This window comes from Salvia miltiorrhiza, chromosome 6 (genome assembly GCF_028751815.1).
Source record: "Salvia miltiorrhiza cultivar Shanhuang (shh) chromosome 6, IMPLAD_Smil_shh, whole genome shotgun sequence".
NCBI lineage: Eukaryota > Viridiplantae > Streptophyta > Magnoliopsida > Lamiales > Lamiaceae > Salvia > Salvia miltiorrhiza.
The window spans coordinates 32,741,190-32,747,484 of record NC_080392.1 but is presented as its reverse complement, the minus strand read 5'-3'; the positions used below and the strand labels follow the sequence as shown (position 1 = coordinate 32,747,484).

Here is a 6,295-nt window from a genome sequence, read left to right as displayed (position 1 = left end):
AACCACTTGGGTAATTCACAAATGAGTCTGCCATAACGACTAGACCCCAACTGAAAGTTAATTAAAATGAAGTAGTAATAAGTTCAAGTAGAAATGATAAATAAGTCAGAGTGTTTGCAGCGAAAAAACGTGTGAGTTATGCATATGGAGATGCATACTCAAGGTTTCATTACATAAACATCAAAAGGGAAATCCGCTCAACACCGATCCATTCCATCGCCTGCTCAACCTGCACATTTAGAAATACATGCAGGGCTGAGTATAAAAATACTCAGTGACATAAGCCGAAAATACAACATGCATACATATATAAATTGAACTGCCAACAGTAACACACAGGGGTTTTCTTGAATGACCTGCGCTTACTAAAACATTTCATTCATTTTCATAAAGATGGATGCACATCCCATTTTCAGTCTATATGATCCATATCTGTCCTTTCTGTCACGCGCCGGGAAGGAGGCCTCCTTACCACGGACGCCAAGACCGGTCGCAAGCGACTCGCGGTCTCCATGAGTGTACACGTTAACCCTAGCTAGCGACCTTTGTCTAGCATAGGATCCCAATTGGATTTCCTTTAAAGTTGGCGAACCAACACAGATAGGATACATATAAAAACATAAATATTTTTGGCAGTCAATCATTTCATAAACATTTCATTTCATTTCATGAACATTTCATTTTCATTTCATAAGAGTCATTTATCATTTGGGCATAATAATAAACTAAAATTAACAGTTAAAATCATCTCATGCATATATTCGTATAAGAGGCCTACGACACGCAGGGGATCTCTATATACGTATAGTAAAAGTAATGCCCACCTCAATTGTTCTTAAAGCTGGCGTGGAGTCGTTTCTTCTTCGGCTTCACTTTCTGTCGCCCGGACCTTCATTGATGAAGAGTCGATAAGTTCGTGAAGAAATTGTCATAAGACAAAGTCTAATTCTACGTGCCTAGGGTATCTTTTAATGTTTTAGGGTTCTAGCATCCATAATTCGTTACATTAAAGACAGTCAAAAATCAATCATACCTCGTCTAATCTCATTCAAACACATAGGCAACACAAACACATAAGGCACATAAGAATCACAATCAAACATCATCAAAACATGCTCTGTTTTTACACTGACTCAACTTCAAAATTTAATCTGTTCTGACTCCGACATCTCCTAGACTCGAGACTCATACCGAAAGAAAGATCTTCGAGTCTAGTTTCATATAAAAAAAAAGTAGAGTCGAAAACTCCAAGTGGTTTGAGAGATATGACGTTTTTACCATGATCTACCATGTTCGGCAGTTTTGAACAATCGAAAACTTGGATTTTTGAAAAATAGTAAACGTTGTCAAACGGGGCTCAACTTTGGTGGATATCTAGCTAACACAATCAGGTTAATAACATAAAAATTTGGAAATCTAGATCACACAGGAAGCTACTGAAATGAATGACTCTTTCCTCTGTTCTCTGAAATTCTCGGTAGTAATGTGCAGTTTAGGTTTTGCATTTTAAAGAAGTATCAAACGAAGTTGGAATGGCTTGAAATTTTACCAGGGTACTCAAGACTCATGTAGGGACTTGCTATAAACTTTTCAAAGCTATTAGACATCGACAAACCGTCGATCACAGTAGGTCAGTAGGCCTACGAAATTCATATTTATAAGTCCTTAAAAAAAATAATTTATATAAATCAAGAAATAAGAGTTTAATCCCAAAAATATTCATTAAAAGTCCATCATAATTTAAATAAAAGAACGGACCTCATTTAAAATAAATAGTCCCAAACTCGTTACGCACATATACTAAATCTTTCATGAAACATCCTTTAAAATAAACTTTGATACATAGAAAATAATTCAACAACTTGAGCTCTTAAGAGGTTGTTTTGCAACAGACATCAAATCTGCCTCGGATCTCCAAATGAGGCTCCAAAAGACATTCTGGAAACTAGACATTTCAAGGATCATTCTCCAATTTGAATCGAATGAAAAAAAATTCAAACGAGCAAGATATGCCCTCTCAAAGATGGGTATTTAACAAGCAAAAATCTGAAAATTTCAGATTTCCAGATTACAACCAAGTCAGTGGGCTTTCTTTAAAAATTCATATCTCCCTTTACAAAACTCCAATGGGAACCCCAAGGGTCAATCTGGAAACTAGGGAGAGATCATAACACTCTACAGTTGGATTTACTCCAAGAACATTCATGGTTTAGAAGATATGACTGTCTAAAGTTCAGTGCACAAAAAGAGTTCAAGTTTGGCAGATTTAGAACATAAATCGGAAAAACCACTTTAGGCTTCACCAAAAATTCTAAAACTGAACAAGTAAGTTCCCAACATGTCAGTGAATATTCAGTAGAAAGATAGTCTTGAGAATCAAAGATTTAAGTTGGCCTTTGCCACCTCAAATCGTAGGTTTGTAAAATCTACTGGATGGTACAAGGAATAAGAACTAGATTTCAAGAATTTATACCGGTTGTTTCCCTTACTCAAAAATGGTGAGACCAATGTCAAAAGAAATATACGGGAGTCTAGAGTGACATATTCAAGTTTCAAAGGTTTTCACCGATTGAAACTTTACTTATGGCCTCCCAAAGATTGTTTACCAAAAATGTATTCCAGATGGGCAGTGATGTTTACAAATTCATAAATAAATCATAAGAGCTCCAAACCTTCTGAAATTTTACCAAAGTATAGAAAACATATGAAAGATGATACACAATTAAGTTGGGAATTTTTGGGAACCGTTTGGATGGCTGGAATCGCCTTGCAAAACACTGCCGAGCAGTGTGCTTATGGCAGATTCGCTGCCTTACCTCATGCACGGTTTTTCACCCAACAAACTCTACCAAAATAATCATCCAAAATCATAAAACATATCCTCACATAATATAGCACACAAATGTGTAAAAATCCATGGCCATAAAGCATTTTCAGTTGAGAAAAAGTAAAGAAAAACTCACCCTCGAAGCACAACCTTCACTCTATAGTTTTCCCACACTCTCCCTTGCTTTGCTACTTCTCTTGGGGCTTCAAAGGCTTCTATGGAGTGTGATAATGGTGGGAGAAAAGTTGTGAGAGTGGGAGAAAGAATGTAGTGGTGGGGGAAAAGGAGTAGTGTGGTGGAGAGGTAGGAGTAGTGGTAGGGAAAAAGATTAGTGGTAGGGAAAAGAAAATATTAGTGATGGTAGGGAAAAAGATTAGTGGTAGGGAAAAGAAAATATTAGTGGAGGATAATGGGGTGTTACATTAAGTAAATATAAAAATGTGGTGTAGTAATAACCCATGTGTAAGAAAAAAAATATATGTAAGACTAATCATCAATTAATAAAATGCTAGAGCATAAAACTCTTGTGATCAAAATTAGAATAAATAGCACTAACATTAGTGCACTCTCTCAATTTATAAATACATCATAGGAAAATAATTTGAGAAAAATATTGATGGAAAATTTTTATAACTCATCATTCCTAAATTTCTCGGTAAAAATAAATAAATACATAAAAAAAAAAAATTTCGATTTGAAAACTCAAAATAAATCTTTGAGCTCCATCATTCTCTTAATGGACTCAAAATATATTTTGAGTGCATCATCCGTTGAAATAAAAATAAAAATAAATTATCACGTATGTAATCATCAAATTCACATAAGTCCGTATTTTATTAATGGATGCTGAACCCTAATTACCATAAGAAATCCTTAAATCAATAACTAAAAGTCTATAATCCTTAATAAAAAGTCGGGGCATTACATACTATCCCCCTTAACATAAATTTCGTCCCGAAATTTGTACCTCAGAAAATAACTCTGAGTACTTCACTTTCCTGTTAGACGGTAGTCTATTATTGACCATGATATATTCATAGGTCCCTTACTATCGGTATTGACTTAGTCCTTAGTACCTGAACTTCCCGATCTAAGATAGATTTGGATCTTCCTTCGTAACTCAAATATTGACTAATAATAATGTTGTTCTTATGGATCATATGCTTTGAATCGTAAACATACTTCTCTATTTGCGACACATGGGATACATTACGCACATTCTCAAAGCTTAGCGCTAACGCCAACCAGTAAGTTATTGGGTCTATCCTTTCTACAATCTCGTATGAGCCTATAAAACGGGGTTTAGGTTTACCCTTTACACCGAATCTAACGATTCCTCTTGATGGAGAAACCTTCAGAAAAATTTTCTTTACATCCTCAAACTATAGGTCCTTTCGGCGCTTGTCAGCATATGACTTCTGTCTATCCTGGGCCTCCTTGATTCCTTTTTCTGATTTGACGGACGATCTCAATCATCTCGCCATTTCATCCCAACAAAGTGGTGATCTATATTTCCTCAGGTATAACGCCTCATTTGCCAATCTATCGATAGTCGATTGATAACTAGTATTATATGTCTCACAATGAGTGGCAAAAACATGTTCTCAGCTTTCACCCCGGTTTAGCTCGGTCGTCCTCAACATACCTTATTAATAATTTCTATGTCGTTTAAGCGGAACTATAATGACTAATATCTCTAGAGCATTCTTAAGGCAACTTAAACAGTTTGTAAGGAGACCAACCATTTCGAGCATGTAGGCAGTCAGCCTAAAACGCCGTTATAAACTTTTATTCATTCATCGAAGGAATCTCGAGTCATGTGGGCATTGACTGCCCCCTTTCGTGACAACCTTTGCTTAAGTATGATGGATTCGAAAAAATCCATCTCGACAACGAAATTCATTAGTTCGTTAAGGGCTCAGTTTGTCCCAAACACGACATTAAGCTTGACTTTATGAGCTCGAAGACTCAAAGTAACAATGTGATATGTTGTAAAACCTTCACTTGCTAGCACGCAAGACATATTTCAACAAATGAGGTTACATCTCGTTTCATTCCTCCTAACTAGAATTTTTCTAGATCTTAATACATCTTAGTACTTCCTGGTGACAGTATATGGGTGCCATGGCTTTATCTTATTCCTAAGTTCATTGTCATGGACATGCATATCTTCCCTTCAAAGAAGATAGTATTATCTGATTCGTCGTTGTAATTCTTGAAACTTCTTATCCTTATTCTTCCTCGTAGCTTCTCCATCTTTTCGTCCTTCCTTTTTGCTTCTACCACCATTTTTCTCAAACTGGGTATTGTCGCAATAACACTCGCTATTGTATTAGGTGGTTTAATCACTTCTATCCTCATCTTGTCAAAGTTTTTAATGAGTTCATCTTCCCTCATGAGAAAGTATCCTAACTTAGACGAGACTTTAGGACTCAATGCATCGGCTACTACATTGGCCTTGCCTGGGTGGTAGTTAATACCACAATCATAATCCTTTACTAGTTCGAGCCATATTCTTTGTCTCATGTTCAGATCCCTTTGCTTGAAAAAAATATTTCAAGCTTTTATGATCGGTGAATATCTCACACCTAACTCCGTATAGGTGATGTCTCCATATTTTCAGTGCATGCACCACTGCAGCTAATTCTAAATCATGGGTTGGATAATTCAGTTCATGTGGTCTAAGTTGTCGCGATGCATATGCTATCACCTTTCCCTCTTGCATTAACACACAACCTAGTCCATTTTTCGACGCATCCGTGTAGATCACATATTCCCCGTTTGGTTCTGGAACTGCTAGCACTGGTGCAGTAGTTAACATGTCCTTGAGCTGCTGAAAACTTCTCTCGCACTCATCAGTCCAAGTATACTTGATTCCTTTCCCAAGTAACTGCGTCATTGGTCTTGCTATTTTTGAAAATCCTTCAATGAATCTTCGATAGTAGCCAGCTAATCCTAACAAACTTCTTATCTCATTTGGAGTTGTTGGTGACCTCCATCCTTGTACTGCTTCAACCTTGATACCTTCTGACCTTAAGCCAAATCTCACATTTAGTGAATTTGATATAAAGACATTCACCCCTTAGTGTTTGCAATGCGATTCTCAATGTTTCTTATATTCTTCTTTATCTTGGAGTAGATAAGGATATCGTCTTTGAATACCAAGATGGACTTATCCAAGTAAGGATAGAATGCTCTGTTCATGAGGTCCATGAACACCACTGGCGCGTTTATTAATCCGAACGGCACAACTACGAATTCGTAGTGATCATATCTTATTCGGAAAGCCGTTTTGGGTATATCTTCATGTCTAACTTTTAACTGATGATACCCAAACTTCAAATCGATCTTAAAGATTACACTCACGCCTTTGAGTTGGTCGAATAAATAATCCTCAAGGTGTCTTCCTTCTTCTTGACAAATAACACAGGCGCTTTCCATGGGATACACTAGGTTTGATAAAACCTA

At 36.6% G+C, this 6,295-nt stretch overlaps 1 long non-coding RNA gene across 1 annotated transcript; it reads right to left on the bottom strand.

The window, feature by feature from the left end:
• Positions 1–11: 11 nt before the first annotated feature.
• Positions 12–3,398, bottom strand: LOC130989116 (uncharacterized). Its single transcript, XR_009090475.1, has 3 exons — positions 2,964–3,398; positions 825–889; positions 12–229 (listed from the first exon to the last, which is right to left on the bottom strand). It is a non-coding gene; the product is annotated as an uncharacterized LOC130989116 (long non-coding RNA).
• Positions 3,399–6,295: the final 2,897 nt, after the last annotated feature.